A 10156-nucleotide genomic window follows, 5' to 3' on the forward strand; every position below is an offset into this window, starting at 1 on the left:
CCAGCATAATCTTACTTAAATGATGGAGTTGTAAACTCTGAATCACAATTATGGAATTTCCAATCTAAAACCTAAAATGCTAAAGGATGCTGATTACAGTGTTGGTTTAGCTTGGAGGAAAGTTATGTACATGTAGTAATCGCATATATATTGTACACATAATAACTGGGATTCCTAAGGGAGCCCATAAATGTATGAATCTGGCTCGTGAGTCCAACTCGGCTCGGGTTCCAATGAGCCAAACTCGTCCATGTGTGGGTCGCCACGCTCATACGTGTGTGTGGTGAAATTAATCCAAACCTGGCTCCTCGCCGAGCCAGACTTGTACGTGTATGGGCCGCCTAAATCAGATAATGCTAATTTCACCTATAATACATCTACTGAAGCTGTCCTCTGACATCTGCTTTATATTGAAGGAGGGTCTACTGTACATTCAGAGAACACTGGGATCTCATGGGAGAAACACTGTCCTTATGGATTGAATGCTGCAGTGGAGAGACACAAATTCTTCTAAAAACTAGGTCTACAATAAGTTCTTCTCATATATTACACAAAACAGAATTGTTTTGCATAAATGTTCTGAAAGACTTGACCAACTGTGTATGAAGTATAGAAGATGGTGTACTTTTTTGTAGTATTGAATTGCATGCCAGACATGAAGATCTTACTAGAATATGACATATAAGTGATCTGCTAGCAACCTTAAGGGATGGGGCTATAACAATGAAGCATATATGAGAGGGGCATACAATGCAGGGCAAAGTCAATTGTCAGAGTAATGGTTCTTAGGTGATACCATTACTTGTAAAGTGGTTTGCCTAATGGCAATTCCTTTGATTACATTAGCTGTCACATCCGAATAACCATGTTGGTTGAGGGGCATCCTGACACAATTCTGGCAGCATGAATTTTCTTAATGTTTCTGTGGGCTCATTGGCTCATAGCACTGGCATGGAGTTTGCATCAACACACAGGTCTTCATTCTGACAGTAAAGTAGTGCTGCACTCTTGTTAAAACTATGTCTATTATGCCCACCCAAAGGTTACATGAGCATGGCGTACAGTGAGATACTTGCCATAGGAATTTTCTCTGCTCCACCAGATAAATAAATGCTGTGCACTACCCTAAGCTTTATTTCTACCACTACAAATTTTCTTTAAATGGCTGCCAGCAGGGTCAGTCCACCATCTTCATCCCCATTCCATATTTGTATTATCCATATGAATAATTTTTTCTATTTAACCTCAAGCCAATGAAGTTTATTTCCAGTTGCTATTTGGCTTTATCTTACAGCGCTTACCTAGCAACAGTATTTCAACAAATTCTGCCATGCTGGCTAGTTTGCATCTATACTTAACACAGAATTAACCATGTGACCTTCTGCTCCTTGTGATAGCCATATAGATTTCTTGTCTGGTAAACAGCATCTGCCTCTTATCTCAGCATCTCCCACCTCATCAAAACTGCTTCATTCACCCATGGACTCAATACATCATTTACACATGATTAGCAGAGTTATTCTCATTGATCTAGCGATTCTAATTTATGGCTATGTCTCCCATGTTAAAATAAATTAACTTTTCAATATGTAATTCTTTGTTAGATTTAGGACTCTTTATTCTCAAAGTGTTACACTTGTGATTCTTCACAGAACTTCTTCAAAAGCAGTGATTTATTAAAAGGCATGTCATATGGTAGTCTCTGGCAATGTACAGGAGAGGAAAGAGAGTTAAATGATGGGGCAAGGCGTCTCAAATGTGGCTGGACACCCCTGACCAGGATATTGTTCTGTGGCAAGTTGAACATGTAACATTTAATATGAATGCGTGAATACATAAGAATTTATCCTTCCTTCAGTTATTTAACAATGTTTTGTTCTTCACTTTAGGCTAAACAACTTGAAATGATGGGTAACATAGTGTGATGACTTAGAAAGAATATCCCAGCAACTGCCTAAAGGAAATGAGGAAAACCATGGATTCAACATAGCCAATCACTAGGCCACAATTCAATACCAGATCTTCCACATACAAAGCAAGAATGCTAAACACTCAACCATGATGCTCAGTTGATGCTTGTTGACATGTTTTATATTCTGTGCCTGTGCACATTTGTGAATAATCTGAAACACAAATGTATATGTATGTATATATGTATGAAGATATAGTAAATGTATTTTATCCTGAGCACTTAAAATTTCTGTTGGCAAGTTACTACGAGACACAATATAAATTATATAATGCTAATTATTTAATGTGTTCAGTATATTTATGAACAAGAAATAAATGGGAGCTATATAAAGTGATCATACTGGTTCTGTGAAATGAGACCATTATATTTAAAACAAAAACAAATTGAATCTTCAGAATTATAACTTGTATCAAGCTTAATTTATGTAAATGATTGTAATGAATTATACAAAACAAATCAGTAATGGTGCAATGATGTGAACATGTATTAGAGGGGTAAAAGGACAACATTACAGTTCTTTTAATAAGCAGTTATTTTCAGAATCTTGTGTGTTTATGACATCATCTTAGATTAGAATTGATCTTGGATCTCTATAATATGGAAATTTCCATGACCAGTTTTAATGAAACTTATATTAGAGTGACAAAAATAAATCTTGCAATACAATACTGAATATTAAGATATTTCTGCAGCATACCACCACAATATTTGAAAATCATAATTTCTGATGAACGGCTGAAAGACTCCAAAGACACAGTATTGAGGAAGATTCAACAGAAACATATTCAAATAGAAGTATATAATATGATGGTGAACCTAACTGAACTCACCTTAGATCACTAAACAACAAAAGAACAATAACAGCTGCTACTTATACACATTTTTATGTAATGCCAAGTATTTATAAATTGGGGTTTGGCATAGTTTTGTCTGAGTATGGACAATAACCAACAAAGCAGGACAAAGTATGTGATACAAAGTAAATCTGATATGTAACTCTTACAGTATATATAATAGTTCACACCCATAGAAATATTATACAGTTCTCAAGAATGCCAGGTTTTATATCTTTCTGATTATCCACTGGTTGAATAACATTGTACAAAATGTCCAGTCGGCAACTTCAGAATTTTACAATGCTGCATTTTATCAACTATTAAAGATACTGAACAATATTAAACACAAACGTTATGAACTCAAAGACTTTATCCTAGCAAGCTGACACCACTACATATCCTCAGCTTCAATGACCATACATCATGTATGTGGTAGGCAATCTCAGTATGATCAAGATTTTGCAAGTTAAAACACAGTGCTTGCTCAACTGAAACCAGTTGTTAATGTGCAAAGACTGTTCAGATGGATGTACAACAGAGATGTATCTGTAGACAAAAAAAGTGGTTGAACAAATTTTGAGACACCAGATGTGTTTTACCAAAAAAGCACACTGGTCAATTATGAAGTGTGGAAGCAGATGTTGAATGCATATATGTTCCTCTGTATAAAACCTGAGAAGTCCATGAGACAATGCAGCCATATACTGTAAATATCAAAGTCAATTACATACACACTTCTGCACAAACTGCTACATATGCATATAAAGTGGCACTTCTCCCAGACACAAAGGAAAAAGACAATGTGCTATGCTTAATTTTGCTTTCTTGTGGGTAAGCTAGCAGAGAATTCTGGAATATATAGTTCCAGCAGTTCACTTCTCAGATGAATCCAGTAAACAGGAAGAGCTGCCACATGTGGGGAACTCAGAATCCCAGAGAAAGTATCCTACATGTCCATAGTTCAGTGAAAACCATGTCAAGTCTGGCCTATTCCACAGCAAATTTATAAAGGTAAAGTTGTCCATGTTTAATGAATTAAGCACTACACCATGAAGACATATGTGGGAGTGGATATATATACCCAAGTTTCCTTGACCTTGGCACTAGTTTAAGGTAAGTGGTCAGCTTCACGGCCCAACCATTTTAACCCCCCTTAGTACCCACTGGATAGGAGGCTGGGTGGGCCCCAGAGCTGGTCTGGACAACATTGAGAAGTGAAAATTCTTACACCCCCCAGGGCTCAAACACCAATCCCTCAGCTGCCCAGACTGGCCCAACCATTTTAACCCCCCTTAGTACCCACTGGATAGGAGGCTGGGTGGCACCCAGAGCTGCTCTGGACAACATTGAGAAGTGAAAATTCTTACACCCCCCCAGGGCTCAAACTCCAATCCCTCAGCTGCCCAGACCGTAACCAGTCACTATACCAACCACACTATCCTGGTTCTACGGCAAAGTTGTAAGAACCTTTATTTTCACTGATACCACTGTTAATGTTACCACATACCTTGACATGTTCCAGATCTATACTTTCCCAGTTACAGATAGGAGTTCCTATCTTTCATGATGATGGTACTCCTCTGAGGAGACCAAATCTCTTGGCTTCTGAGGTCACCTGATTCATTGTTTCATATTTCTTCCTTTGGAGTTATGTGAAGAATGTTGCCTGTGGCTCTATATGGCTCGTGCACAATGTGAAGGAACCCAGAACAATGGATCACCATAACTGCTGTTACTGTCACCCAAGATGTTCAGCAAGCATGAAATGAAACAAAATTTTGGCTGGACATCTATCATATCGCTAATGGAGTTCATGCAGAAATTTATTAATGAAGTAAAATCTTCTGAGTTGTGCATATTTCCTGTGTTCAACTTTGTTCAGTATCTTTAATGGGTAATAAACTGTAACCCTGTAATCTCCGGTATACCTGCATTTCATATCAGACATTTAATGACTCAAGATTTCCACTTTCAAAAATTAATATACATTCATAAAAGCAAAACAGGGGTGTGGTCAGAAAGCAATCAGATACTAAAAAAATTGAAACTCAGAAGACAGCATACTTATGGCATATATACATGACTTTGTACAAGTTATATTCTCTTACTACAATTCTAACTTCAGGCACTCTTCTCTTCTTGAATTTTCAATATTCAAAGATTCACCACTTTCCTTTCAGTTATAACAACAAATTAATTAAAGAAACCAATAGTAGTGTCTGCTAGTCAGTACACAAAATATATGGTAGATGATACTCATTTCCCAAATGTGTTCAAAAATCTTACATAATTTGTAAAATGTAAAAGAGTGGACAGGAGAGCAATACTTCACATCAAAACAGTATTTGTTACTGGCAAGTGTTGTTCAGGTTATTTCAAGATAATAAGCATTACTTGTGAAAGTGACTGAAAAAGGATCAGGAATGCAAAAAAAAAAAAAAAATACACCCAGATTTAACAGATTTTCAATTAACTGTTCTGCAACTAAATCCAATTTACAAAATTAAGCAGGTGTATGTACAACAAGAATAAAGGCTATATACATATACTGAATTAAATTAAATTAAAATTCTACAAAGTAATGGCTGTGCCCCTGATCCTATATGGGTCTGAATTCTGGATTCCAATTACATGTATCTACATATATATAAGCCGGAGAGAGAGAGAGAGATGAAGAAGAGATGAGATTTTTGTGACCTGTAGTGGGACAGAAGAGCTAACTGAATTAAAAATCAAGATATATGAAGGAAATCACATGTATTTTCTATAATTTGGAAAAGAAAACTATATATGAGAAAGGAACTGGCATGAATAGAGAAGCAACTGATTTCACAAAATATTTTACATTTACAGTGTTACCCAGATAAGAAGTTTGGTTTCTGAAGTTTAGTCCCAAGGCTTACAGAACTACAACATTAAAAGTTCTTGCACAAAAAGTTTCTTGTATGTAATGTTTTCTTACTGTAGCAGTTCATCCTGTCACACCATTTTTTAGTAAATTTCCATTTCACACATTTCAATATATATTTACTTTCCAAACTGACTATATTTCACGAGCAGAATATAAATTCTGGATGCCTTTACGTAACAAACAAAAGTCGGTTAAGCATAAGACCTTTATGCAAGAACTAATAGTAGTCAATGTTAATCACTTACAGACCAAGTACACAACTTTCATGCAAAATTCAATAGCAGACCATATAAAACTGATTATGGCACAAGCCATTCATTTCTGTCTGATCTGCATTGTCATCAGTATTCAGTTCACTTTGTTACACTGTACTGCATCGTATGCATATACAAAATACAGCAAGTGTCAAAAGATCTGAACATTGTGTTCTAGTAGTTTTATAAAGTCATTTCACTGATCAAATCAACACATGACTTATTCTATAATTTCTTACCCAAAGTACATGTGTCTTCAAGGATAAAAAAAATACCATGGAAGAAAATTAAGACAGGAGATGGTAACTTAGGTGGTGACAGGCAATAAAGACGGCAGTAAGGATCTGTCTGTTAGTAATCCAAAAATCATATCACATCACTTCAAGGACATGTAATTCCCATTCACATAAAGGCACAACAAAACAAACTGGATGACTTGCATCATTTTCTAAGTATTCCTAAGGACCATAAATGAAAAAACTGCAGCTAAGAATAAGAATATACTTCACTGATAACTGCACTGTCCACCTGTACAGTGTTCATGTAGAGTTCTTGATTCCAAACATGACATATCTTATGTAGCTGATGGCCCAAGGTGTGATCAAGGTCTTGAAATAACACTTCTGGGAATGGTTTCTTCAGAGGATGCAGCAACTCACCAAAATAAATCCTGGCACCAAGAACCTCAACACCTTTCAGCTATTTGACTGGTATAACAGCGATCAGGTAAAGCAGGTTTCTCAGAAGGGTCAAATTAAGGTGTTGAAATGGACAATTAAAAGGAGGACATCCATAAGAGTGCCTCAGAAACGTTATAAGAAATTTGACCTTAACGCGGAGTTCCGAAAATATGCTGCTGTTGATGATGTGCCACTTGTCAGTTAATGAGCATTAAAGGCCATTTTAATGGAAGTCCTGATGTAGAGAACCCAAATAAAACATACAAATGTGAATCTATGTCAACATATTCCAAAGTAACAGAGTGTAAAAACTTCTGAACAGTCCTTTCAGAGTGTGAGTGATGTTCCACAGCCAATGTTGAAGAATTCTGAGAAATGGATGCATTTTTTACAAGTCTGGTTAAGAAAAGCTATAAACAGTTGACTCTAACCCCATAACATAAAGAAACAAGAAGTTACCACAAAAAGTAAATAAGTTCTTAGTTCATCTTGTACATACCTGAAGTAATAACACCAGCCTATCTGGTTTACTAAAGATACTTATGGAATATTTTATACTTACACATAACAGCAATGAAGTTAATCAAAAGACGGAAAAGTAATATAATTTATATTTTCCCTCCTAAGATGTCTTTTGGTTGGTTTGCTAAAAACTTATCCTGAAAACAATATATGTTCCAAGAGGAAAATGAGAAAGAGGATGACCAACAAAAAGGTGGAAAGACCAATTCTAAGAGATCTCAGTTGGATACAAAACAGACTAGTAACAACAAGTCTAATCTTTTATGGTGGTGGTGATTCAATTTTCCTTCACTCCATTATTCTGCAATGAACACTGGAAACTTAAAAATTCTCTTCCAGGCAAAATGTCGAAGTTCTCTCTTACTTCACAAATTTATACGCACAAGTCACCTGAAAATCACTTACGATTTGCAAGTAGACCAGTTCACGACTTCTATCTACTGATAATTTACATTACAATTTTTACCAACACCACACATACAAAATTAAAGTGTGTGTATGATGCTTCAGTAGATAACTTCACATACAATGAGTCTCAACACTTCCTGTATAGGGAAATATTGTATTATGTATACTGAACAATGAAACACTTCCTCTTATCCTTCAGTAGTTCTTCCGATGTACTTTCAGAAAATGTATGACCAACTTGTGGTATGAACAGCAAGAGCCATTTCAGCATTAATAATTTATACTAGCTCTAAGGTAATATACTTACAGTAAGATTCATCAGTGCTTCACACAGTTCATCACAACTATGTTTAAAGTACCAAAAACAAATACTTGAGCCAAATGAAGTACTAAACCTACCAACTCACTTCTGCATACTACTTTTAAACCAGATTGAAATTCAAGTTGTTTGGGAAGAAAATAGAGTAAAAACAGCTCCATAATAAGGTTCGAAGATTTGTCAATATACACTACTGAAGAAATAATTCTAACTCTTCTGTCTTTGCTTTAATTACAAATGCAAAGTTCTAGCCCTACTTCATTTATACAACAGATTACACTAAAATACCACTGTAATTGGAATGACTATAACATACAGTGGAACCCTGATATACAAGCCCTCATTATGCTGCGGCAGTGATCATGGCCCCCAATAAAATTACATATGCTAAATGTCAATTTCACATATAACACAGGTTCTGATGCCATCCCCCCAAAACCCACACTATATCAAGGGTACACTGTATGTAGCTAAGATTAAATTTTAGCAGCAGTCCTAGATCTTGTTCAAAACTAGTAGTAATATGAAGTTTGATGAAGCACATTCTCAGAATTGTAAGTAAATTGACCTAACTTCTGAACATTTGGATAATTTACAAGACTTTCAGTTAACATAGGTTTTAATCTTGCATATATACATTTGCGCACATGCATGCCCACACAGATACACATCCATCCAAGGAGACATGCAAACACACAAATGCATATGTATATGCCATAATTTAAAGAAAAATGACGTTATCAAAAGTCTTCTGTATGTATAGAGAGAAAACACCAATTAAAATAATTTATTCCATTATTCAAAAAGTACAAAAAACCCATAATATGACTAATAATCTTGTTCTGTTTATACTGTAACAATATGTTCAGTTCTCATCGTACAGAGGGGTAGCATCTCCACTGAGTGAACTTTCAACCATGGAATGGGGACTTGTATTGGTGCGTGGTGTAGACCGCAAACTTTCTCGACCTGAGCCAGAACTGCGGGGTGACTTGTTGCTGTTTGAGATACCATATGGTAATCGGCCACTCATAGGCTGACGATGTCCTACTCCATATGAGCTCAAGCTACTACTGCTTCTAGGAGTTCCACGGCCAGACTCATCGTATCTTGGTGTAGTCTTCCGCAGATCATCGAAACGGGGAGTTGAACTTCCACTGCTAAAATAAAAATGACAGTAAGAAATTCTGCAAATAAGGCAAAGCAACAAAAGTTTTGGTCCACGAGAAACTTCATCACCATCCAGTATTCTCATCAGGATGGGTTGTCCTGTAACATCCTCCAAGGATACATACTCCCTTTGTATGTATCCACCATTTCCAACTTCTATTTGTATATCTTCCCTTTCCATACGCTGTTTTTGGTCCTCCCAGTGCTTGTTCATTAAACATCTTAATTCCCAATGATCCCAAATGAATCCCATCACCATCCATGCACAGCACATGTCCATTCCATTCATCCTTAATTTAACAAACTTTTCTCACAGTGCCAACTTCAGTGGATAGTGGGTGTTGCATGGTCAGTGCAACGAATCCCCATGGCCGTTAATTTCGGTTTTCTAGTCCAGAAACGCTACATTTCCATCCTCAATTATCCTCACGAGGCTAAGTGGACCCTGTACCAGACCCACTACTTCTCAGAAAATTTGGTAGTGTCCACACTAACTTCACTGATAAGCAGTGTATAATTTGTTCTCAGTCCTCCACAGAAAACTACATTTCTACTGCATGTAATCTTAGCCCACACATACATTTCTGCTCCACATCAATCTTTCCTGAGATACTTCAATTTAAAAAAATATCTCTAGATTCACTGAGTTAACCTTAACCTTACCTCAATACAAACATGGATCACAAACAGCACTGTTGCATGGGTATTTCTGACATGTGGTATAAGGAAATCACTACAATTAAAGTAAAGCATAACTGCGATAAAACTAGTACAGCTTATAAAGGGAACTTCCCTGGTGACAAAAATCATCAATTTCTTAAGAGTACATAGAGGAAGAAAACTAGCATAAAGTAAGGGGTGTTTTCTGGCTCTTTCATTTAACATGCTATATCCTTAACTAGCTCTTAACTTTACCAATACCTTTCCACACCAAATGTACTTGAAATTTTTCTTGGTTTGCATCACAGGTGGCATCATTCTATGATGCAGGGATACAAAAACTAGTGCCCGGCTATGAGAAGTGCCTCAACAATGGTGGAAACTATGTTCAAAAGTAGTTTATGGTAGGTACATCAAATGGCGA

Source organism: Cryptotermes secundus, unplaced genomic scaffold (assembly GCF_002891405.2).
Source record: "Cryptotermes secundus unplaced genomic scaffold, Csec_1.0 scaffold216, whole genome shotgun sequence".
NCBI lineage: Eukaryota > Metazoa > Arthropoda > Insecta > Blattodea > Kalotermitidae > Cryptotermes > Cryptotermes secundus.